The following is a 23555-nucleotide window of genomic DNA, read 5'->3' on the forward strand; positions in this document are numbered from 1 at the left end:
CAATTACTTAAAAAAATACTTAAAATATCTTTTGAAAGCATTTGGAGAGATTTGTGGGAAACATAGTACACAGCACCACCTGGGGACACAACAGGTAATAATGTCAGGTCAGTGCTGTCATTTAATATTGAAGTACTCATTCACGCACCATCTAGTAGTGTAGCATCTAAGTGCAACAAATAAGCAATGGGTTAGATTTCACAGGCCGTCAAGGTCCCCACTATGCTACCCCTGCCCCCCACCTTCAGTCGAAAAGTCAGGGAACCTGCTCACGATCCCAACGGCTGTTCCACTGCATTTTAACACTAGGAGAAACGTTAATTGTTTTCAGGCAAGACTTCCGCCTGTTTATCAGGACCAGGTTCAAGAGGCTTGGGGACCTGCAAAGGAGGTCTCCCCTCAGTGTCCAACACTAACCTGCACAGCTAAACCTGTTGGGCTCACTGTATGGCGCGAGCCTTCCCATCACAGGTAAAAACTGACGGCAGCTGGATGAGACCCTTACGTGGTCATTAATTGGTTACCTAAGGCCTCATTAGGCCCAAGGCAGAGCAGGCCATCTTATGCCTTCCCGCCACCTGCAAAATTTCAGCCAGGTTGGGAAGGAGGTGGGTAGGCAATTGGAAAGCCATCCGTTGATTTTACATGCGCTGCCCCCACCCCACTCCCATCAAACTTGCCGGTGGGGCAGTGTAAAATCCAGGCCATTGTTATTTTAACTAGAATAGAAACAGAAACAGAGAGATATTCTGGCGAAAGGTAATTGACACAAAACATGAACTGTTGCTCTTTCCACAGATGCTGCCTGACTTTAAGTATTTTCAGGATTTCCTGTTTTTAATTTCTGATTTCCAGCACCTGCACTATTTTGCTTTTATGTCACTTGTATTTTGACATTGGAATTTCTATTAGAAATGTTTACATAGCAGGTATCAAAGTTTATAGTACCAGCAAGTCTCCTGTGGCATTTCTCACAATAAATCAGACAATGCAAGCTTTTGAAAGGATGATAACATTTAACATTGAATGTACAACTATATTATTCTTCTGCTAAGATAATTTTATTGTCTTTTTAAGGTCATGAAGTTTAAAGTAAATATTAGGTAAAACCAGTATTGAATTGAATTACTCTTTAGGTTGCTATCAGAACCCTGGTTTTCTTTCTTTGTTTTTGAATTGTGATTGGCTAGATCAAATAGGGATTTTGGATGTTCTAGTTGTGTGTGAAGGGCGTTTTCAATTGCTATTGGAACCTGTATAGTTGAAATGACTATCTTAAAAAGTACAAGGAAATAAAAATGAGACACAGAAATCTGGAGTTTGGCACCTGAAATGGTGCCAGACAGTAAATGGATGCAGGATAATTCAAGCAAGATTTTCCACTTTGTTGTTGTCCTCTTGCACACTAGAAACACACTATCAGGAAATTACACACCCAACATGTGATTTTTTACCTTCTGGAAACTCCCTCACTCAGCATCTCTACCTCGTCACTTTCTTCAATAGATTTTTGTTGGACAAGAACAACAAAGAATATGGAACAAAGGCCAGTAAATGAAGTTGAGGTACAGATCAGCATATCTAACTTAATGGCAGACAAGCCAATGGAAACTATTGGAAAAAATTCTGTGGGACAGGATTAATCTCCACTTGGAGAGGCAGGGATTAATCAGGGATAGTCAGGGGGGAGATCTTGTTTAACAAATTTGATTGAATTTTCAGAGGAGGTGACTAATTGTGTAGATGAAGGTAGTACAGTTGATGTAGTCCACACGGACTTCAGTAAAGGTTTTTGACAAGGTTCCGCATGGGAGAATGGTCAAGAAGGCAAGCGGCCATGGGATCCAGGGCAATTTGGCAAATTGGATTCAAAATTGGCTTAGTGGCAGGAAGCAGAGGGTGATGGACGAAGGTTGTTTTTGCAATTGGAAGTCTATGATGAGAGGTGTACTACGGGGATCAATGCTGGCACCCTTGCTGTTTGTAGCGCACATTAATGATTTAGACATGACTATAGGAGGTATGATCAGTAAGTTCACAGATGACACGAAAATTGGTGGTGTCATAAATAGTAAGGAGGAAAGCCTTAGATTAGGATATAGATGGGCTGGTAAGATGGGCGGAGCAATAGCAAATGTAATGTAATCCTGAGAAGTGTGAGGTCTAACATGGCAAGGGAATACACAATTAATGGTAGAACCCTAGAAAGTACAGAGGATCAGAGGGAACTTGGTGTACATGTCCATAGATCCCTGAAGGCAGCAGCACTGGTAGATAAGGCGGTTAAAAGGGCATATGGGATACTGGACTTTATTAGCCGAGGCATAGAATATAAGCGCAGGGAGGTTATGTTGGAGCTGTATAAAACGTTAGTTAGGCCACAGCTGGAGTACTGTGTGCAGTTCTAGTCGCCACACTATAGGAAGGATGTGATTACACTGGAGAAGGTGCAGAAGAGATTCACCAGGATGTTGCCTGGGCTGGAGCGTTTCAACTATGACGAGATAGGCTAATTGCCCTGGATAGGCTAGAGTTGTTTTCCTTAGAGTAGAGAAGGCTGAGGGGGGATCTGATAGAGGTATACAAAATTTTGGAGGGGCATAGAGAAACTTTTCCCCATAGCGGAGGTGACAATAACCAGGGGGTATAGATTTAAGGGGCAGGAGGTTTAGAGAGGATTTGAGGAAAAGTTTTTTCACCCAGAGGGTGGTTGGAATCTGGAACACACTACCTGAGGGGGTGGTAGAGGCAGGAACTCTCTCAACATTTATGAAGCGTTTAGATGAGCACTTAAAGCGCCATAGCATATAGGGCTATGGGCCAAGTGTTGGGAAATGGGATTAGAATAGATAGGTACTTGATGGCTGGCATGGGCACGATGGGCCAAAGGGCCTGTTTCTGTGCTGTCTAACTTTATGACTCTAAGCATGAACGGTTGAACGTCCTACTCCTATGTTCCTTCAGAGCAATCAAAAGCAACTGATATCCCCTTCTGTTTTAACATGCTTGCACTCACATCTAATTCCTCTCTCACCTTTAGTCTTTCCTGTTTGCTATCCACCTGTGTTTCACAACCTTGCAAAATACTCCAAGATTCTTTTGTGTCCATAGGGAGTAATACAGAAATGCAAATTGCCGGTGTGGTTTCTTTAAAAAAAGAGAGAAGGCACTAAGACCACAGGGAACATTCAGTTACTGCATCTCTGAAGGTTTCTTAAAGAAACCTTGATTTGCACATTTCAAGATCATACAAGAGGGTTAGTTGTATTATTTAAATGCTGCTGAATGGAGTGGAGGAGAGAAGAAGGTGAATGAAAAAGAGACAGATCATGAGGACAAAAATGTGAAACACAACATCCATCCAGATATGTACACTGGAAATCAAATGGCAAGATCACGGCAAGACAATAAAAATAGAAAATAGGAGAATAAGAGAAATGAAGACAAACAAAAAGGATAAAAGAAAAAAGCGAGCCAAGGATTTTAGAAAAACATGAAAGATAAAAATAGCAAGAGAAAAAAGCGAAGGGAGTTAGAAGGAAATGTTATAGTACCAGCCAAACCTGTGCTATGTTTATATCTTTTAAAGAGAACTTACTTTCCAAATAAGTGATCTAAAAATTCTCAATTTTAGCAGAGACAATACTTGCTGAAATTTGACAAGCTTACGCAACAGTGGTCAAACATTCCAGAGATCATATTTGATCATTTTGTTGCTCCAAAATGTCAACCTGTAAGTCAGATTTACAGACCTTATGAACACTTCCATTGTCCAATTGCTTCACTGTATCAAATCTCACAAAATTATTTTTTAAAAAACAGGAAATTCCTCTAAATTGCACTATACAAATAAATTCCACTACAACTTTTGCACCAGCCTTTTTCTATTAACTGTTAATTAATATCTAATTGTGAAGAATCATACCAAGAACACAAAAAAACTCCAGTCCTCTGATTTAAAATCTATATAAAAGTAATCTTAAAACACAGTCTGGGTTTGAGCTAACACACGTCAACAATTATATTTAACACTGGGGAGCATAGTTCCAAATTGTCGCTAGTCTTTATTGTAGCAAATGGATCTATAATACACAAGTTATCAATTCACTCCAAAATAATAAATCACACCAGAAAATTTGAATTCAAAGGCGACACAGTTTAGGAACATATAGAACTGATATTTAACATTTGGACCTGCTAGTGTCAGGGAGGCTGGCAGCGGCTAGGGAACACGGAAGTCCATGGAGTGGATTTTTCTGAGGCTCTTTAACCGATCAATGGCATTAACATCCCTCTTCCAGGTTTCTCAACAAATTGATGTGGGTGGGCAGGGATGATCAAGATCCATGTCTGGCTGCTGAAGGCTTATTATTTAAAGAGGCCATGACGAAAGAGAGAATGGAAGCATCCATCAGCAGACAAGTGAGGGACAGCAACTGGAGAGATGGAGCCAAAGAGGAAAGCCAGCCTCTAAGTTCTCTGAGGCATCCCTGGCAGTCATGCTGTGGGATACAAGGGCCTGCAGAGACATACTGTTCCCAGCAATGAAGGGGGTGGAGCCTGCATCTGAAACCAAGCAAGTGTGGCTGCAATTTGGTGAGGAGGTCAGCATCGGCAGTGTGGTCCCTTGCTGAAGGATACAGTGCTGCTCAAATACCTCATCAGGACAGAAAAACTGAGCAGCATGCGATATTCAAGTGCCAACTCTCTCACCAACTTCCCTAGCATTCTCCTGCACAACACTCCTCACACAAACCCACCTAGCAGCTCCACTCATTCCTCTGTTCCAGGCATTTCGTTACATCCCCAGCTGAACAGCCACTTCTGGCATTTCACCTTCATCTTAAATCATTACACACTCATACCTCAGCGTCACCACCAAAAATGACATCATTCCATCCTTTCAAAACATTCCATTTCTTACATTCATAATTTTCTTCTGCTTGCAGAAGAGAACACAGGGCACCAGGAAAAGCCAAAAAAACATGTGGCCTTCTGGTCATAGCCACCCTGACCACTGCGAAGGACAACATACTAAAGATAAACCGAGTCTCAGAATGCATGTTCATTGGTGATTGCATGATGGGGGCCTCCCAGAAAGGGGATGATAGATTTAGATATCAACCAGCCACATGGCACACAACACTCATTCATATTGGCTTGATGTCAGCAGCCACCAAAATACCTCTGCACAATGAACCATGTCCCTCGTCAGTTCTAATTCATGTCCTTTATCTCCCACAGGTCCGTCAAGTATCATTCAGGAGTAAGAAGTCCCCTCGAAGGAGGTTGCGTCCTGAGGACATATCGTCACACGATTCATGTGCAATATTCACCAGCTGAGATACACACACCTCGGTGGAACGTCCAACAGTTGTCACATATTAAGCCACACATCACTAGTGATTAGGTATTGGAGACAGGAACACTGGAAAGCCCCAAGGGTGCAGGTGCAGGACACTCCCAAGTTCTGCTCAGCTGGATGCAGATGCTGAGCCTCAAGGGTATCCACCTGCACCAGTGAGGCTGACCTTGGAAGGGCCATAATAATCTCGAAGGCCCAGAGGACACCAGCCCTCTTGGTCCTCAGGGATAGGGAACAACTGTGTGCCCCTAGTTCTGCTGAAGCTGCAAAAGTGGCACGACATGGCAGTAATAGGAAAAGGAAGAGAAAGACTTTGTAGTTTCACAAGGGAAATCACTCTGGCAATTTAATAAATGTTTTAAAAACCCATGTTTATGCACCAGAAACTTAATTTCAACGCCTTATTGTCTGGTCAACCCCATTGTTGCTCACCTCCTGTCAAATGGGCCATCAGCCTCGAGGAAAATGATATGACCAGAGTAGATGATGATCAACGGGTATCATTGAATGGGATGCATTGTTGCGTATAAGACTGCTTTATGTCAGAAGTTGGTAGTGGGCACAGAATTGGTAGGGCAAATAGCTGATATCAGCTGAAGCATGCCATGCGTTCTTAGTAGCTAAGCTTACAGCTGCACTTACCCTGGCCTCAGCAAGCTCCCTCTCCTCCTGCAGCTCCAGTCTTCTCCCCAACCCTATATTGTTAAAGGCATAGCAGACCACTATCATTCTAAATATATTGGCAGGTATGTACTGAAGGATGCCCCCAGATCTATCCAGACACTTGAATTACATTTTCAGCAAACCAACGGCTTGCTTAGTGATGATGCGTGTGTTCACCTGGCTTTCCAAGAATCCATCCACTGCCTCTGCTTGAAGATGTGAAGATCTTCAGCAGACTTGACAGTTGCAGAATGAAGACATCACGATAATTTCCTGGATATCTTGAGCAAACGTGCAAACCTTTTACTGGCTACCTACCAGCTGAACATTAATGGAGTGTCGACTGATGAATAATGCTGGCTGATCTGAGGGTGCTTTGATTACTGCATGTGTACCTGTGGGAATCCAGCTAGAGCAGCAAATCCAAGTACCCTTGAGTTCTGATTGGCCTCATCAGTAGCATAGTGGATGTAAGTGGCAGCCCTGGCAAACATGTCATCAAGCACCTGGGAGATGCACTTGTACACAGCAGATTCTGAAATTCTACAGACGTCACCACTGGAGGTGAGGTCAGGAGCTGAGTGGGTTTCGCCAGGGCATTACAACCTTGGACAAAATAGGGACCAAACAGCTGAACTCCTGAGGTGAGGTGAGAGTGACTGCCTTGACATCAAGGCAGCATTTGACAGAGTGTGGCATCAAGGAGCCCTAGCAAAACTGGAGTCAATGGGAATCAGGGAGAACACTCTCCACTGGTTGGAGTCATACCTAGCACAAAGGAAGATGGTTGTGCTTGTTGGAGGTCAATCATCTCAGTTGCAGGACATCACTGCAGGAGTTCCTCTGGGTAGTGTCCCAGGTCCAACCATCTTCAGCTGCTTCATCAATGACTTGCCTTCCATCATAAGGTCAGAAGTGGGTATATTTGCTGATGATTGCACAATGCTCAATCCGTGTCTATTTGCAGCAAGACCTGGACAACATTCAGCCTTGAGCTGTTAAGTGACAAGTAACATTCACGTCATACAAGTGCCGGGCAATGGCCATCTCCAATAAGAGAGAATCCAACCATCTCCCCTTGACGTTCATTGCCATTACCATTGTGGAATCCCTCACTATCAACATCCTGGGGGTTACTATTTACCAGAAATTGAACTGGACCAGCCATTTAAACACTGTAGCTACAAGAGCAGATCAGGGGCAGGGAACTCTGCAGACAGTGACTCACCTCCCGACTTCCAAAGCCTGTCTACCGGGAGTGAGCAGAGCAGCGGCCAGCGCCGAGGAGGGGGAGCCGCCATATCCCAGCAGGGGGCTGCACTGCAGAGCTACAACAACGAATTGGTTAAGTGTATCAAAGACTTGTGTACAAAAAGAGAAGAACTGAACAAACAAATCTTACAAGAGGAGGAAGAGAAGAACAAGCTGCAGAATGATATCCGCATTTTAACAAAGAAACTTGCCAAGGTCAACGAGGGTCTCGCATGCAAAATGGAAAGCCGAAATGAATTTGATAGAACTATTGCAGAGACTGAAGCTGTTTATATGAAGATCCTCTAAAGCTCCCAGATACTGTTGACTGTCCTGAAGCGGGAAGCAAGGACCCTGAATCAAGTCAATGAAAACGGTGACAACAAGGGCTCCTGATTTTTAGCAATCAGCTTCAGAGCAGCAGGAAGCGTAGAAGAGAGGGAATCTGTGATTGTAACAGTGAGAAAAATAGTCAACAAATGGATAATACTGGATCACTGTTAAATCAATTTCAAATTCTATCAAGGGATTGCTAATTACTTAAAAGACTTTAATTTGTATTTCTATTTATAATAAAATCTACAAGGTATAAGTTAGGAGTGTTAGAATACTCTCCACTTGCCTGGATGAGTGCAGCTCCAACAACACGACAAAGCTCAACACTATCCAGGAAAAAGCAGCCCGCTTGATTGGCACACCATCCACCACCTTTAATATTCACTCCCTCCACCACCGACATACAGTGGCAACAAAGTGTACCATCTACAAGATGCACTACAGCAACTTATCAAGGCTCCTTCGACAGCACCTTCCAAATCCATGGCCTCTATCACCTAGAAGGACAAGGGCAGCAGATGCATGGGAACACCACCACCTGGAAGCTCCTGTCCAAGCCACACACCATCCTGGCTTTGAGCTAAAATCACCTGCTGTTCCTCCATTGCCACTGGGTCAAAATCTTGGAACTCTCTCTAACAGCGCTGTGGATGTACCTACACCATGTGGACTATAGCCGTTCAAGAAGATAGCTCACCACCAACTTCTCAAGGACAATATGCGATGGGCAATATATGCCCATGTCCTGTGAAAGGATAAAAAAGATCACTGGAAGGAGCTGGAGATGAAGAAATTCAGGGTTGCGATGACTTTAACCACTACTGGCAATGCATGCCCACCTGGTTCACTTGATAGGTCTTGTTTCAGGTTGCTGCAAATGTTAGCAACGACCCATGTGAACGTTTGAGCCACCTGAGGCATTGGTGCACAGCCATATACAGAAAGATCATTTTCCACCTGTGTGCCATGTGCTGGGGGCATCGTCTTCTTCAAGCTGGAGCTCGGTGTTCACCCTCCTATCCTGTGGAGCATCTGGTGACTAAGGAGAAGGCTGCTGTTGTTCCTGCTGATGTTGTCACTGGTGCTACTATTCTTGTTCTTCTTGAACTGCTATAGTCCTCATGGTGTAGGTACATCCACAGCGCTGTTAGAGGGAGTTCCAAGATTTTGACCCAGTGGCAATGGAGGAACAGCGGGTGATTATAGCTCAAAGCCAGGATGGTGTGTATTCTTGTTCCGCAAAAGCTGCTCCCATACTGCTGAGAAGGCTGACAGCTGGGCAGTGCAGATCAAAGTCAAAAAACTCCACCGTAGCAGAAATGGCCTCCAAAATATTAAATATCACATCCAAAGCAAAGAAAGCACATTCTCAGAGCAAACTCTGCGAGCAAATGCCTTTCACCTAGGCAAAGCAGCAGCTCTCAATATTTAAAAGTGTTCCAGCCTGTCAATTTCTCAGCCCCCTTGTTCAACCTGCTGAGTTTAAGACAGCCTAGGAAACATGTGCATTAGCAGTTAAAGCCAGGCTCCCAAGGTTAAAGATGCAGTCAATTGCCTTTAAGCATATGTTAATCACAGACTCGCCTGCCCTGCAGGGGCTTCCAACAACTTATACTGACAGAGTGCCTATGTCTCAAGGTGCTTCACAGGAGTATTATAAAACAAAATATGACAGAGCCGTATAAGGAACTATTAGGTCAGATGACCAAAAACCTGATCGGAGAGGTAGTTTTTTAATGATTGTCTTGAATGAAGAAAGTGAGAAAGAGGCAGAAAGGTGTAGCCAGAGCTTAGGGCTGAGGCAACTGAAGGTGCATGGAGCACTTTATATTGGGAATGCTCAAGAGGCCCACACTAATAAATGCACACAAGTTAAATATGGGCATTTTTGCTTCTTTAACATCCAACTCACATCGACAATCAGCCCACCCTGGTAGTTTAAAATTCAAACTGATCAACTTCACTGCCAAAATTCCAACACAATAATCTAGCCATGTTGTTCTGGAGGTTCCTTACTTGTTATAACTGAACTTCCCCCACCTCACACAACACCCACCTCCCCACCCCCACAGACACCTCCCTCACACTCCAACCACAAGATTTATCTGTGACTCCAGCACCAGCACACAAAATGGACCAAAAGTGCTTTTCTTCTTCCTCTTCATTTTACTTTTGCCCTAAATTTGCTGAGAGGGGTAAATCCCTGAGAAGTATCCACAAGAGGTGAGGCAGTATTGAAGCCTTTGATTAGCTACTGCATCATGTTCATGTTTTCATGAAACTGACCAATATGTGTAAGTGTTTCATTTACCATTAGGAAGTCTGTTCAATCGTCAAATCCTTATTACACTTCCATGTCTAAGTACAAATAAGTGAGTTTTTAAAAAAATGTATATATAGCACACTGCAAAGAAAGGCAGCTAATAATTAGCCTTCTACTGCCCCACTTTGTGATTTTACTGTCACTTTGAAATTAGTTTTCTGTTTATAGAACAGGCTCAAGGGGCTGAATAGCCTACTCCTGTTCACACGTTGTAAGCATTTAAAAATATTAGGATAAAAGTGGGAGTATATTTTGAATTGTCCGTAAAGACAATGTACTATTAATTTATTTCACCAGAAATTCAATGATTGAAATCCATCAATGTCAGTGTTATGCAAACAAGAGCCAAACTGCCCAGTTTTATTGCATTCAAATTCTGTTTGTCGCTATTACTTTTGATAAGACACCAGTGTGCCTTTTCCCGCATCAACTTTCCTCACAGTATGACAGTATTTAGTGAAGTATTAGGAACAGGTTTATCCCATGGAATTACACTCACTAGGATCCAGATTGAAAATGCCCAAAATAATATCACTTAGGATCCCAACAGGGAGGCAACAATTTCAGCTGACTAATATATGATTACTGAATTCAACCAGAGCTGAAAGTTCTTTATGTCAATGTGCAACCAAGTGTCAAAGAAAAAGTGTTTTTTCTTTCAACTCATGGTACCTCTCAACTTGTGCATTTGTAGCAGGTTATATATATACACTGTACATTTTGATCAAATACTTAATTTTTTGTGCCGTTTAAGAAGTCTGTCAACTGCCATCATCTGCATTAACCATGCTTGTTCTCCAATTTTAGATTAGTAGATTGTTCTCCTAAAATTAATTATTTCCTATTCAATTGTTATGTCAGTTGTTGAATCACTATCTGAAGGAGCTGAAGCACCAGTGTAATTGACACAAAAGATGTTGTTGGGCAAGATACTGACAGTGTAAATGCTTCGGCAGTCAGAAACGTCACTTTTTCAGCTTAACAACTGTTTGTCTTCTTCCTGAATTGGGTCTCCTCTAAATATAAATAAAATTTCCCAGATTTTTTTCAACCTCAGACCAATCTATAATCTAGGACCAGTACAACCAGTACAGGTCCATAACAAATTCCACAAGTGCATGTCTGTGTCTCATCTTTCTGCATTGGCAGGATTTACATGACAATATTTTTCCTTTCTTAAGAAAAACAAAATCTATACACTCAGAGCTAGCTTAGGAAACAAAAAGTTGCAGCCAACTCTGCAAACTCTTCCAAAGTCCAAACCGCCCCTCCTCCCCAATCTATTTAGTTATCATGCTTAACAGAATAGCTCAACTTGAAAGCATTTATCTCAGCTCTGGATTATTTGACCATTATTTCACTATCTGCCTCTTGCAAAATTGCTTTCAAAAAACAAATCAGTTGGTTCTTATAGTTTAGCATGACTGCCAGCTAGGGTGATATTTGAGAATTATTTGAAACATTTCTGTGGCGCTGCTCTGCTCTTATTCTTTGGATTCATCTATCTGTGCCAGTGAAATAACTAACATTGTTCTTGCCTGCATGGAAGATTTTCTATTTTGCTGTTCCCCGTCCTTCATATCTAATGCTACATCATGGTTCAATTATGCTTGCCATTCTGCTACCTCTAATGAAACAATCTACCTATTGTACTTGGCATCTTGGTTAGTCTGATATATCCCAAGCCAATTTTATCCTTGTTCATAGTTTCAGCAAATCCACAGGTAGCACTAACAAAGACAACCTTAATGAAAGCAAATGTCAATTTCTAGCTTTCTACTCCTTGCAACAGCTGTTCTTTTTGGTTGTTTGCCTAAACTATCTCTAATAATGTCTGAGAATTCTCCTTCCAACTGGTATACAGTTGCTTTCCATCCTCAAGAGAAAGCTGACGTTTATGATTCACTTATCTCCTCCTGCTCTAATTTCAATGGCCTTCCTAATGCCACCGAACCAAATTTTAACCCCAGCAGGTGTATCGGATCTTTTACATTTTGGACTCCTATATGACTTCTGATCATGAATGATCTCCTCCCATACCATTAGAATTATATTCATCCCAATATGGTTAAGTACCTTCAAACTTATCCATATTGTATGCATTCTCTTAGCACAGAAGGAGACTATTTGGTCCATCAGGTTTGCACTGGCTCTTTTGAAGAGCAATGTGATTAGTCCTGTTACAATGCTTTTGCCCCAAAGACCTGCAATCTTTTCTCCTTGAAGTATTTATAAAATTCTCCTTCAAAGATTACTATTGAACCTGTATCAACCACCCTATACATTCCAAATCCTCACCTTTTGTTGCATAAAAAAGTTTTTTCTCATGTCACCTTAAATCTGGTGATGTCAGATTGTCAACCCTTTAGCCACTGGCACTAATTCATATTTATTTACTGTATGTAACCCCTTCATGATTTTAAACAACTCTATCAAATCTCCTCTCAGCTTTCTCCACTCTGAGGAGAACCTCATTCTCCATGTAAATGTAATCCCGCAGCCTTGGAATTAATCCAGTAAATATCTTTGGTACGCTCGCCAAAGCCTTCATGTCCTACCTAAATTATGGTGTCCAGTATTGCTCTTTCTCCCACTTTACCATTCCTTTTTCTTAGAAATGTGCTCATTTGCACCCTTTCTCCAAGAAAGGTGATCCATCTTATTTCATTATATAAATTCTACATTGTTGGAAGCTACTGCTAATTATCCAATCGCCTTCAAAGTTTTGGCCTTCTTCATGATCTCCAGAGTATTTTTTGGCAGGGCTATTCTACTGAAGATTTGTTCTTTAGGTTGCATAACTTTGAAGTTCTGATCTTGGACACTTTGGTGAATAATTTATTAAAAGTATTTTATTTTGACTGGGTCTAGCATGGTGCACTCCTAATAAGTTACGATTACAAAGTCTCTCACTAAAAAATGTTCTCTCAAATTAAACTATCCATGTTGTAGCTGTTAGCTCATCCTCTTGCTCATTACAATTCGTTCAAAGACTTAGTCCTATCTCTGTGTTCCTTTTCATATAAATTACCTCCTTCAAACGTCATTATCTAATCCTGCCCAATTTTTGCTGATTATTCTAGTTATTTGCTGTCCACTCTATTCTATACTCATCAACTCCCTTCAGTTGCACATCCTCTGCACATCCCTCATTTCCTCTCAATGAATTGATTGAATGACTATCTCTTTCTTTCCCCATATACTTTGATAGGACAACAAAAATATGGAGGTAGATTTCATGCCTCACCACTGGGCAGTAATCTGGCTCTAACAAATTCATCAAAGCTAATGCAATGACAAGTGGGCAGATCTGTAAAGAGTAAGTGATTGCCTATGCCAGATTTGCTCCCCAATAGTAATGACAAACTACTATCCCATTGTTGCTTTCATTTTTTAAAAACTGACTGTGTAGTTTCATCAGGTCGCTCATAAGTTTAGTCAATAGCTATCTTCTCTTGACCCTTGATGGCCCCACTCTTGATCCTTCCCCAACTATTGATATTCCTTGCCTCAATCTTTCCTATTACTCACCAGTCCTCATGATAAACTGTTCCCTTTCAAATATTTTGATCTCTCTGTACAAAGTTCCAATATGTAGGGAGGATCTTCTAATGCCTTACACACAAATGAGATACAATAAAATGATTTCCCTCTTGCTCCCAATCTCCAAACTCTTTCTCTTAGTCACTACTTTCCTTGTCCTCCTCTTTTATCAGTCCAATGATTGTCAGTGTTTCTCTAAGCTATCATCCCCTTTTTCCTAAGCTACAAATACATAATCTTACATGCTTTTCACCTTTCCTACATCTTCAAAATGAAATGAAGGCTGATCAAACAATCTCGTCTCCAACTCATTCTTTCCTGGGACTTCAAAACTATTAACCACCTTACTTCCCATAACTTCATCTAAATCCTGTAATATTTCAAACCCCAGATTGGCATCAACCACTCAACTTCCAATTTACCTCACGGCTCCTTTTACTCCTTTCAGTCTAGGTGGTGATGGCAACTAGAGTCTTGGCCCACCGCTTTGTTTTTTTTACAGGAATAACAAAGAGATCAGGATGCATCCCTTGCCATTTAACACTTAAAAGCTAACACTTTCCGAGTTTCATTATATCTATGGTCTAGTATTTTAGTTTGGACTAAATATTTCCCAGCTGGACCAATGGCATTTTAGTTCCAAATAAAGAACAAAGTCAAAGTCAATGGGGAAAGGTATCAGGTTTTTTTTTAAGAAGAACTTATTTGTGATGTTGAGTTTATTTTGTATGAACTCCAAGATAAATGTGAATCAAGCATATAAAAGCATTCAATTCTCACTCACACTAAATGTCAAAATCCCATTAATATGACATATAAAAATGGTGACAATTGCAGTGCAAACATGTATCCAGATCAGTCCAAAATTATTTTGGCACAAATGGGTCAGGCATGTACAGAAAATTCTGCATCATCTTTTAGACTTAATTGCACTTCTGCTGCGTGAAATATTGTGCTAAAGTGACCATATCCCTCATAGGGTTTATTGGAATAAGATTTTTTAGAACAACCCAATGATTGATTATATTAGGAGGCTTTCAAAATTTGGCATGTAATTGAAACCACCATGGCCAGAGTATTCCTCTTCCCCTTCCTCACATCATATGGATCACAACCAAATGCCTCCTGCCTGTTAGAAACTGAGCTGGCCTGTATTTCTGTCTTCAGGTCACTATCACAAGTCCAATATTCCCCAGGCTTAGGCCTTCCCCTTGGTAGGAAGATGGTTGATGCCAAAACCATGGGCTGAAAACCAGCTGCTGCTGGAAACCTCAAGAGATCTGCAGCAATGATAATGGCTGCCAGCTGCAGAGTCATCCAGATAGTGTCCAAAAACAGCCAGAATGCTTGCTGTCCTAAGGATTTTAGGGTTCTGCAAAATAGAAGTATCCATTACTCATTTCGGCCTCATCACCTTGCGACCAGACCCGATCTTCCATTTACCATATTTGATTAGAAGCATTGTTGCATAAGTATAGGCAATTTTGATAACTTTAAGATAGTTATATTTTACTGCTACACCAAAAAAGCCACATAACCATGCCAGGTATAAAGATCAGGATTGATTCAGACTCTTTACTTTTCATAATAATCCTAAATATGTTGAAAGCAGTTTCAGATCTAGATGCACTCCAGTTCATGTATCCAAACCTGTTAAGCATTATGATGGCTCCCAGTGGATAGCCCATGGCATTAGTCATGGCAAGTCAGAAGTTATGCTGTTGCACAGGTTGGGGAGTCAAAGTATGGGAGAATTTGGATGGACTAGAGTGTGGTACCCAAGAGGAGGTGGCATTGAACAGGTTGAGGTTTAAGGTTTTCAGAAGGTTATGGCAGGATAAACTAGGTTGGAGTGAAAGTTTCAGAGTGTGAGGAAGAGATGACTGAAGGCTGCGGGGAGCCTGGTGGGGCGGGGGGGGGGGGGGGTGCAGAAAGATGAGTGTTCAAAGTTTGAACAATCCAGTGGTGGGGTTCACTGATGAAGGGAAAATGAGGCCGAAGAGTCTTAAAAAGGACAATGATTTTGAAGTCAATGCACTGAAGGCTAAGCATCCAATGAAGCAGAGCAGGTAGGCAAGAGCTCTGTATTAGCATCAGCACAGTAGTAACTGTTTTAGATTTCAAGTCAGGACTTGGGCAGATCATCCAGACCGACAGTCTAGTTCCAAAGGAGCACTGCATGGTCAGAGGTACTATCTTTCAAACAAAATATTAAACTGAGGATCCCATCAGCTACTTGGGTGGATGCAAAAGATGCCATGACTTCAACATGAAAAAGAGCAGCAGAGTTCTTCCAATGTCAACGTCAAAGGTCACTGCAGAAAATAAAAGCTCATGGGGTAACATATTAGCATGGATAGAAGATTGGTTAGCTAACAGGAAGCAGAGAGTTGGCATAAATGGGTCTTTTTCTGGTTGACAGGATATGACGAGTGGTGTGCCACAAGGATCAGTGTTGGGGCCTCAACTTATTACAATTTATGTAAATAACACTTGGATGAAGGGACCGAAGAAATGGTTGCAAAATTTTCTGACAACACAAAGATAGGTAAGAAAGTAAATTGTGAGGAGGACGTAAGAAGGCTACAAAGTGACATAGATAGGTTAAGTAAATGGGCAAAGATCTGGCAAATGCAGTATAATGTGGGCAAATGTGAAATTGTTCATTTTGGCAGGAAGAATTAAAAAAATTATCTAAATGGTGAGAGATTGCAGAGCTCCAATATTCAGAGGAATCTGGGTGTCCTAGTGCATGGATCACAAAACGTTAGCATGCAGGTACAGCAGATAATTAGGAAAGCTGGCTAATAGAGTGCTATCATTTATTGTGAGGCGAATTGATTACAAGAGTAGGGAAGTTATGCTTCAGTTGTACAGGGCATTGGTGAGACCACATTTGGAGTATTGTGTACAGTGCTGGTCTCCTTATTTAAAGAAAAATGTAAATGCATTAGAAGCAGTTCAGAGGTTTACTAGGCTAACAGGAATGGACGGGTTATTTTATGAGGAAAGGCTGGACAGGTTAGGCCTGTATCCACTGGAATTTAGAAGAGCAAGAGGCGACTTAATTGAAACCTTTAAGATCCTGAGGGGTCTTGACAGGATGGATGTGGAGAGGATGTTTCCTCTTGTGGGAGAATCTAGAACTGTTTAAAAACAAGGTGTCACTCATTTATGACAGAGATGAGGAGAATTTTTTTCTCTAAGGGTTGAGCATCTCACCAATGCCCTGCACAACTGAAGTATAACCTCTTCCTTAAAAAGGCAGTGAAAGCAGAGTCTTTGAATATTTTTTAAGGCAGAGCTAGATAGATTCTTGATTTAAAAAGGGGTGAAAGCTTATCGGGGATAGGCAGGAATGTAGGGTTAAGGTTACATTCAAATCAACCATGATCTTATTGAATGGTGGAACAGGCTCAAGGGGCCAAGTGGCCTACTCCTGCTCCTAATTGTTATGTTCATAATGTCCTGGTTCATGTGTCATCAAAAACAGATTAACTGATCAGTGTTGTTTGTGAGAACTAGCTGCGTCTAAATTAGCTGCACGTTGGCCTACAAAATAAGTGATTACACTTTAAAAGTACCTAATTAACTGCGAGGTGCTTTACAACATGCTCGGGATGTGAAACATGCAGGTCTTTCTACTGTAAATACTAAATACTTTTCATCCCAATCAAAATGATTGCAATTACCTTCTGGCACCAGTACTTCACTCTTTTTGAGCATTATTGTTTGAACATTGAGCATGGCTTTCAGAGAGATGGTAGAATGCACAACTGCTCCAAAAATATAAATTGCAGGCATAAAAGAAAAGTTGTACTGCTCAATGAAAAATAAACTGTGGATTAATAATGGATGCTATTCACCTCAAGTCCCTGTTAGTGAAGCAGCTACCATTCGGAGTTGCTGTGGTGTGGAAGGATTGCACACAGTATCTGTACATAACCAAACTGGCTGCAAGTGGCACTAATGCGGTTGTTATACTTCAAAAAGCCAGTTGGTGAAGGATAGACCTAGAACCAATCTTTACACACTTTTATAAGCATTTATTTACAGTTACAAATAACAAGCATAGACCTCCTAATCCAACAACCACAGTTTGTCTCTTTCTGTTTATAACTGTTTTAATTAAACCAAGTAACTGTTCCTATTTATACTCTTTCGAGTTATCAACAGTCACAGATTGCAACTCTTTGAGTACAATCACAGTTCTTGGTTTTCCGGGAGTGGGACATGAACCCACAACCCCGCCACCTGTGTATAATAACAATTAACAGTGGTCATTATGTGCAGTGGCACTGAACAGCAGGTATGCTGTGGCTCAGTTCATAGCACCCTCGCCTTTGAATCAGAAGGTTGTGGGTTTATGTCCCACTCCTGGAAAAACCAAGAACTGTGATTATACTTGAAAGAGTTGCAATCTGTGACTGTTGATAACTCGAAAGAGTTTAAAGTGGTGTAACCAGACTAGATGCAATTGCTCTAGTTGTGGCCTAACCAGAGAAGAGGTGTCAGCTGTGGCTCAGTTCATAGCACCCTCGCCTTTGAATCAGAAGGTTGTGGGTTCATGTCCCACTCCCGGAAACCAAGAACTGTGATTGTACTCGAAAGAGTTACAATCTGTGACTGTTGATAACTCGAAAGAGTTACAAAACAATCATCAGCTGTGGCTCAGTTCATAGCACCCTCGCCTTTGAATCAGAGGGTTGTGGGTTCATGTCCCACTCCCGGAAACCAAGAACTGTGATTGTACTCGAAAGAGTTGCAATCTGTGACTGTTGGTAACTCGAAAGAGCTTCCCGGAAACCAAGAACTGTGAATGTACTCGAAAGAGTTACAATCTGTGACTGTTGATAACTCGAAAGAGTTACAAAACAATCATCAGCTGTGGCTCAGTTCATAGCTCCCTCACCTTTGAGTCAGAAGGTTGTGGGTTCATGTCCCACTCCAGGACTTTGAACAAAAAAAAAGTCAAGAACTGTGAATGTACTCGAAAGAGTTACAAAACAATCATGGGGAAGGTCAGGCCATAGCTCTAGAAACGGAGCAACATGCAAAGCTGAGGGTGGGTGGGAGTTAGGGAGAAGCAAGTGAAGAGGCATGTTTGGAGGAACTTTAAAATATGGTGTAGGTATATGTGAATTGTTTCGCTTTTTGACATATTATGTTAATAAGGAGCCAACAGCAAAAACAGTTGTAAAATTGATTTTCCAGAAATATGCTTACAGGCAGTGGTGTTCAAAGGCTTTTTGATTGCCTCAAATTTTGGACCAGCTGAACCTGATACCATACAAACACATCAATCATTTGTCATTTGTTTACAGACATGTAACAATTGTAAGATCTTAATGACACATAGCTCAAGTGTATTTTTGCAAAATTATCCATTAAGTTTTTTTTAACAAACACATGAAACATTAGGTGGATCGTTGGTAAATGAGTTATGGAAAGTTGTGATGTAAGTGCATAAATATTCCAAATTCGCAATAAAAAACATCTTAACTACCATTCCTTCTCTCCATTTCTCATAACCAGGCTGATACTTGAGAACACAAAAATGCATGAGATCTTTCAAACATGCGGAGTGTTCATTTGCAAATGCACTGAGCCAGCTTTCCCCTCTCGCAGAAGTTATGTTTGTAAATAAATTCTACGAAGAAACTCTGCCTCGGGGGTAGGCACTAACCACTTTCAATTGTTAATGCCTAACTCACCTCTACCAATTTGTCAACTTTTTTAAATCAGCTGTTCATAACAATAAACTTTGCATTGGAGTTTCTAATGGTGTCCACTCAGCTAAACACTGGACCTAACTTCTCAATTAAGCCACACTCGATAATGTCAATAATTACAGTATTATTTGGGAAGGGGGGAGGGAATAATCCTTAATTAGCTGCAGTGTAAGACACCGAGGTTTCTGAAGGAAAGTTCACATCAAGAACTGTAGAGTTTCCTTATCTCTTGCAACTTACTTGTGTTTTCCAATGACTAAAAGAATGTCAACAATCATCCATGCTCGCTAATAATTCATCTCTTGTGGCTAAAAAGCATAAGTTGAAATCAATGCTAAAACGGCGTTAAGTTTACTTCGAACAGGTTTTACTACTTATGCAGAAAGTTACCCTTCTTGACAAGAATGGTTTCGTCCCACTTTGGCCATGTAAGTGACTGGCTGGCGAGGAAGTCGGCTGGAGGAACAACGCAGCGTTGTATCTTTGAAAACCACGGCTTGTGTGGAAGAGGGGCGTCACGTTTAAACTAATGAGAAGCCATGAAAGCGACAGGACTCCTTTAAATAAAAACACAAGCCCGCGATGGGGAGGGAGGGAGGGAGGGATGGGGTGAAACCGCAACCATGTCCTCAATATGCACATTCCGTGCGATATATTTCCATCATAAAACCGAGAGAGAAAGAAAATCGTAACCTTGGAAGTCTTAGCACTGAACTTTTTCCCTGAAGTTTGAGCATTAAAAAAAACTTAACAGAAAACTTACCACAAGTGAAAGCGGCGCTTATCGGAGAGAGAGAGAGAGAGAGACAGCGTCGTGGTACAGGGTGAAATAATTCTTCAGATTGGATTTAATTTTTGCAATTGCACAATTTTGAGGGGGGAAAAAACTAGTATTGTGTACGAGTTTTTTTTTGGGGGGGGGGGGGGGTTGGGTGGGGGTGGGGCGAAGAGGAGGAGGGATGCACAATAAATATTCAGCAATAAAAGCCGGGAGGGAGGGAGATCACTCCGCTCACTGGCTCGCTCGCGCTGTCCGGGTTCGCGCTCTCACTTCACTCCAATGTTTTTTTTGCTTCTTAACCAACACCAAACCTTCCACCCCGCCACCCCAAAAAAAAATAATCACCCCCCCCCCAACAAAACCTCAAACAAAAAGGCAATCACCTCACACGTGCCTGTGTATGACAGATTCCCTCACATGACAGAAGCTGGTACGTGTCAAGGCTGCACTTTTAATCAGGGGGGGGGGGGGGTGTGGAAAAAATAAATGTTATTATTAATGTTGCAGCGCACTACAAAGCCAAAGCGCGGCGGACTGTGATATTGTTATTCTTTTTCTTCTTCTTTGCGGTGCAGCGTCCAGGTGACGTCACATCCACCTGCTATGTAAACAAAAGACTTCAGAGCCTTTATTTTATGAACCACCAGCACCCACCCCTCCCGCCCCCCACTACCAGTCTCTCTCTCTCTCTCTCTCCCTCTTGGGCAGCCTCGAGTTTCCAGCCGCTGGGCAGAAGCAGCAAAGTCTGAGTCTGAGAGAGAGAGAGAGAGGAGAGGGTGGGGGGAAGAACGGGGCTCAGCTCATTGCACCCAGGACATGACCACAGGGACTCACGCCAACAGTGTTAGAGATGCTGAGAAGTCCTCGGGGGCTCCTATCCACACGGTTATTTCATTTAAATCGTGGGAAGCTACACTTTAATTTTTTTTTTAAATCCTTTCTATTCTTAAAATAAACATTTTTTTTTCAGCACGTTAAAAAAAAATCAGCATTGGGTACCCCCTCACTTGCCTCTTCTCTTTCTCCCCCCCCCCCTCCCCCCTCCCCAAATCTCCCTCCCCTCCAGGTTACAAAGATTATGTTCTGTAGTCCTTCTTGTCCCTAAACCTTAATTAATCAGGGGGCTTCCTTTTCCCATTTCCCATCAATGTAAAAGGGCCCCTGTGGTAAGACGAAAAAGTAACGGGTTTCCAAATCGCAGCACACAAGGACAGGCGAGAGAGGTAAAGGGGGGGGGAAATGCTTTGTATGTTTTTGTAACTGTTAGCCAATGAAGTCTGAAAGGGTTCGCAAGGTGAAAGTTCAGTGCAAGGACATGGTTTTACGGAGTATTTGGACTGGTTGGTATACGATGTTGGGTGCGCTGCACTGAAGAATGTTCCTCAGCACGAATGTACACGGGCAATTATTCCTAAACTGCATTCCCAGCTCCTGACTGCAAGGGGATGTTGGACTTGTCAGGCGGTTAACTCCAAGTTGAACTCCTCCTCCAGTGACGCGTGGCTGCCAGATTTTTTTAAATCACTTCGCTGAACGACAGGGGAAAAAAAAGTGGATACTTCATTTTTACATTCCATTGTTCACTGATTTACGCTGAAATTCATTAAGTCGCCTTTAGTTAAGCCATAACGCCTTTTAAAATCAACTTTATTAGCTGCCCTTGTCTATTGTTTGCCTGACAATTCAGCCTTTTCAGGAGGAGATGGCTTCTCAGTTAGGAGACTTACTCCTTTTGAAAAAATGATGCAGAGAATAATGTCGGTTTTTAAAAAAAAGCACATTTACGATTTTTTTTCCCCCTGATTGAATTCACGCTGATGCAGAAAATAAGTTTTAATCAATGGTTTAAAATGATTCACAGAACCATCGGAGCTAATTTCACTGATGTCGGTAGCGACGCATTACAGTGTTTTATTCCTACATGTTAATGTATAGTTTACAATAATATTCTCTGGTGAGTTATATCTGCATATTTCTTAAAGTTGAGCCAGCACTTCATTCTGTCGCCGTGCCCTGGTCAGATTTATTACCAGCATTTCCTTTTTAAACACACCATACCATTCACACATTTTAAATTAAAGATTGAGAAACGCCTGGCGTTAACTAAAATACACGTAAAATTCTAAAGACCAGGTGAAATGCTGTAACGCAGATGCGCAGGTGATTCTCATTTTGTAATGTTTTACTATCATTAAAAACCTGTCATTTTAAGTAAATTGGAGCTCAATCAGAAAGAAGCAGAGGACACAACTAAAGATAATAATCTGCAGTGTCTTACTTCACAGCTTGCAGAAGAAGGCGGCGAATCTTTGGGATTTCCTTATAGCCACACGAAAAGGGGCAATGCAACGCGCAATGCTATTTACCCACTCCTCTCCCCACCCCCGCACCTTCCCGGCAGCGTATTTCCCTAATGTTAAAAAAAAAAGCCCGTGGAAGATAAATGTAGATTCCGGACAAACCTGTGCGTTCTTTTAGAGACTTTTCAGTTAGTGTTAATGGTGTCGTGCACACGGGGTAAGCTGCGCTCAAGAACCTGACATTTTCATTGAGCAGATAGTATACTGACCACCTTAAATTAATCTGCAGGCGTTCTCCCACCTTGTTTCCATGCAAGTTAGCAATGCGACAATTATAACGCATTATTTGCTGTAACAATGGCATTTAACTGGCCTTTTCCCATCCTCCACAACCCATTGTGCTGGATGATTTAAAGACGATTGTATGAATAAAGTTGCGTTGCGAAATGCATTACCTCAATCCGGTGATAGCTGAAGGTTTAGCAGTGACTATTTCCCCCTCTCAAGTTGTGTTTCAAGTCGGTAACAGATTAAACTCAATGGGTTTGCTACTCCATCTAACGACCCAACTTTAGAAAACCCTCTGAGTACCGCAGTTAGGAGAAAAAAAAGTTATTATTCACTGATCTGATCTGATCTGATGTGCTGTGCCTGCGCTGGTGAGATTTCAGTTACGGTTTGACCGTTTTTCTATTTAACAACATCGCTAAACTTAGATGTGTTGTGGTCGAAGCCGCACCCGCTGTGCATTTTATTACACACTTGAAAATGAATGTGTGCGCTAAACCCCGGCGTCTGTCTTTCCAAGTGAAAAATACCTTCCAAACAGGAAAAAAAATACACCGTCCTGTAAATGAAACAGACTCTCACTGACATCCGATCGCATTCTCTACACATTGCGAACGAGAGGCAAACAAAAAAAACTGACCCATTTGTTCATCTTCAAACGCGGCTAGAAACGCTAGAAACGGTCACGAATGCGATGGCAGGTATCCCGGAGCAGTTGGCACGTTTCGGACGACACACACCTTTTCACTCAAAACAACTGTGTGCTTCATTTAAAAACTGAAACCTCCCGTTTTCATGGAATGAAGTTTAACTATGCCGACGGTGTTATTTAAGGGGCCAGGAAAAAAAATGTTTGAGAAGCAGAATTTGCAGACGGTGTCAGATTGTTGCAATGGTTTGAAGTGAAAGGTAAATTTTACGCCACTGTTTACACAATTGTTACAATCCAACATTTCAAAGCCGCCTTGCAAAT

General features: G+C 41.7%; 1 protein-coding gene across 8 annotated transcripts in view; it reads right to left on the reverse strand.

The window, feature by feature from the left end:
- Positions 1 to 23314, reverse strand: part of foxp2 (forkhead box P2) — an 893115-nt gene extending 869801 nt beyond the window's left edge. For 4 of the 8 annotated variants that reach the window (XM_078568074.1, XM_078568061.1, XM_078568068.1 and 1 more), the window contains exon 1: positions 19977 to 20124. The gene's annotated coding sequence lies outside the window, so the exon portion shown is untranslated. Of the gene's footprint in view, positions 1 to 19603; positions 19721 to 19976; positions 20126 to 20377; positions 20679 to 22563 lie in introns of those variants that run through there. The other 4 variants (XM_078568064.1, XM_078568062.1, XM_078568073.1 and 1 more) reach the window with 4 other exon arrangements.
- Between the last annotated feature and the right edge of the window lie 241 nt (positions 23315 to 23555).

The sequence above is a fragment of the Cetorhinus maximus genome, chromosome 22 (genome assembly GCF_964194155.1).
Source record: "Cetorhinus maximus chromosome 22, sCetMax3.hap1.1, whole genome shotgun sequence".
Classification (NCBI taxonomy): domain Eukaryota; kingdom Metazoa; phylum Chordata; class Chondrichthyes; order Lamniformes; family Cetorhinidae; genus Cetorhinus; species Cetorhinus maximus.